We start from the raw sequence: 3,747 nt of genomic DNA, 5'->3' as shown, positions 1-3,747 counted from the left end.
TGTTGGTTTGTCTCCCTTGACAACTTTGTATGCTACTAGTTTGCTTGTATCTTTGTATCTTTGCTTTTAGTATTATTTATTATTATGATTATTATTAACATTATTATCACTTTGATGGCATGTACTGCTCTATCACTCCATAATAATAATAATAATAATAATAATAATAATAATAATAATAATAATAATAATAATGATAATAATAATGATGATGATGATGATGATAAGCAAAGAATATGGTTTGTCCTCCGAAATCACCGGTTCTCTTTGTAATTGTATATTTATTGTACATTTTGGAGCAGCAAATGTGGAATTGCTTCCATCCACCATCGTCGCTGAAAGAACTAAATTAGGCTTTGCTTGAATAATGGCTCAAAATTAATTGAATTACAAAATGATGGGAGCCATACATGTTTGAGGTTACAGAATCGTCTACTTAAATTGCAGAAGAACCGCATTGGTAGTACCATGTATCCCATAACGAAGAAACGTCACGAGATAAGTAGAATACAACAAGTGTTGTTTAGTTTCGGTAAGAGCTTAAGAAAATACAATTCCACATCTGATCGTGTGGAAATATGCTTGATAAGGATATAAAATGATATGGACTTCATCGTGGAAGCCAAGCAATATGGTATTGGCTAATAAGATTTAGCTCAGACACACTTGTACAGAGGCGTTATTCCCTCTCAAGTTCGTGCGACAGCAGTATCATTTCGACGTCCACTGTCAAAGAAATTATGAATGGAAATGTATCAGATATGGCACTTGAATTTGATCTTAGGTGTGTAGTAGTATTCGTTGGTTCCGAGGCAATTGACTCCTGTGTAGAGACTGAGAAAATAACCTTAAACAAAACTGGTTCGAAATGGGGTCTTAGTCCAGGTTAAACCGGAAATGCTCCAGGTCTTACAGAGCTTCCAAACAGGTATCAACTGAGATAACTACGATCCACGTATCTGGTCACAGTAAATATTTCAAGGCCTTCTGTCGATAACATCTCAGAGCAGCAAGACGAGGCATGTACTTCTGCAAACACCGCAACCAGCGTAACAGCACCTTTTAACAGCAGTAACACCAACAACACAACAATTCCCAAACCAACCAAAGCAGCAAATGCATATTTAGAAACTACAATAGCATCATAACATTAATGACAGCAGCAGGGAAAGAACAACGACATTATTATCAGGCTTTACAGTAAGAATATCAGCAGAAAACAACCATGATATCATTAGCTATACCACAGTATATTTTTTTAAAAAAGGTAACCGAATCCCATCCACATTACGACAAACACAAGACTCTCTCTACCATATTCAAGTTCCCTAATATACAGAAACATTGACGTACACATTCGCATATCCACTGCTTCCCTCTATACCTCACATAATCCAAGACTGGATCCTGTAACGTGGAGAAGCGAATAGTTTTCAAGAAAAAAAAAATGAAATCATTTCTCTAGTGGAAAGAGGGAAAAAGTTAATCACATGAAAACAGCATCAATTTCAAGGCTAAAAGATATAATGCAATGACAGAAAAGCTGTCATTCAATTATCCGCCAACACCAACACCGACAAACTCCTCACAATAGCAGCAACATAACCAACACTGACAGATATAACCACAACTTCGACCGCGGCAACAAAAGTAAAAACAATAACAGTAATAAATGCATGAACAAGTTCAACAGCAACAACAAATTAATTATCATAGAGTTACAGCCTGTCTCCTGGTCACCGTCTTTACAGTTGTTCGAAAAGGTAACATCGCTTTGATGGAGGAAGTAATAAGCTGGAAAAGTCGAATTCCATAATGGGGAAGAATTCCTACCCAAAACCTGACTGCACAGACTGCTAATACACGCACGACCCCACACATACGCACACACAAAATACATACACTTTTTGTATTAGAGTATTAATATTTAAATACACGCTGGTCATTTGACTTGTCAGACGAAATAACCAAATGGATGAGCCTTCTCATATTCTGCACATACTTAACGCTTTCTGCTTGATTGCATGTTTCTGCTGGTCTCTGGTATAAAAGTTTCTGCTCTTTTGCTGCAATCCAAACTTTCAATTCCAGCTCAGTCTTCTGCATTTCTCAGCCATTGATGTATATCGAGTTTTTATTTTTAATGTTATTCGCTGTGTAGAATCTTTTCATGTCATCGTCTTTATTTGTTTCGCAATTTCTATTGTCTCGACTTGCTTCTTACGATTCGCTGTTCCATTTGTAGCTGTTTTTATTTTCCTTTGCGTTTGTTCATTTCTTTAAAGAAACAAAGCAGTCGTCTTGGTTGTGATTTGCATCTACTTGTAATTGTTCTTCGCTAAAATCCTATTACAAGGATTTATGTTAAATTTAATCTGAATGAGATATTATATAGCGTTTTTCAAAAGTCTGCTTTTCTACTTTTCATTAGTCTGCTTCTTTTAAGGCCAAGTCTTTCTATTAACTTGGATCCCAATTGAGAAAATATAATGTGAAGACACGTGGCGTAGTGGTTAACGGTGTTGCATTTACGATCGTAAGATCACGGTTTCGAAATGCAGACCGCCTGAGAGTTGTGGTTTTAAGCAAAATATTTCATTTTACGCTCCTACAGTTAAACTAAATTGTAAATGGAAAAACCCGCGATGATGAGGGAGAGTGTTGACCTGCCCACCCACCAGCCTAGGCAACGAAGTAACATCACACAAGAGTCAAGACAATATGAAGAAGCGCATCGTAATCAGTGGTATATAGCAGCATCTGATACTCTGAGTAGTGGTTAACAGGTTTCACTCATGATCGTAAAATTCTGATATCTATTCCTGGACCGATTGATGCGTTGTGTTCTCTGTAAAAGAAGATTTCATTACACGTTACTCTAGTCTGCTAAGCTAGCAAAAATAAGTAATCCTGTGACGGACAGGGTTATTTAAGGATGTTGAACATAACATCCATGTTTCCACAGATAATTCCTCTCAACACATGGCTATGATGCTCCCCAACTACTTGTGCTCGCGATCAGAGATGCATCTATCATTAGCTACTAAGGGACATGGTCAACTGGTTGAGGTCAAACAACTGACTAGCAAATATGTGGTATTAAGCAGAATATTTGCTGTAACCCATCTTTTATACCAAGACAAGAGATGATACCACTTCCAATCAGTTAAGATCAGAAGCCAAGAGAGCCACTGCATGGTACTGCATCATGTAATTATTATTATTATTATTATTATTATTATTACTATTATCTTTGCACAGCTTCTAACTCTGGAGATGTACTACGGTGTCAGCTGTTCACTACCACTGAACTAAGTTAATACCTCTTCTTTTTCAAGTACAATCCGGAAGTGTGGTTCCAAGCAATAGTGTTTTCTGAAAGTCCTCCACCCTTATTGCAGCCCCTATTTTTTCCATGTACTCCTCAGGATTTTTATTCACTATTCCTAGGCTGACAATTATTGCTCCTACTATCACCTTTTTCAGCGACCACAACTGTTTGACCTTCCAAGGTTGACCACACACATGCACACTCACCTATATATATATATATTAGAAATATAATATTTCTAAATCTCTCAGAGAGATTTAAGCAGTAGTGGAGCGATAAAGTTGTAGTATATTGTCAACTTAATGTGACAATCCCAATAAGGGAACACACTACTGCCGTTTAGCCCTAGGAAGCTGGACCGCTTCCTGTCAGCCTTGACACAATTACTGTGTCCTTAAGTTTGCGAAGGGGAGACA

The sequence above is a fragment of the Octopus bimaculoides genome, chromosome 4 (assembly GCF_001194135.2).
Source record: "Octopus bimaculoides isolate UCB-OBI-ISO-001 chromosome 4, ASM119413v2, whole genome shotgun sequence".
In the NCBI taxonomy this organism is placed as follows: domain Eukaryota; kingdom Metazoa; phylum Mollusca; class Cephalopoda; order Octopoda; family Octopodidae; genus Octopus; species Octopus bimaculoides.
Note: the sequence above shows the minus strand (reverse complement) of the source record.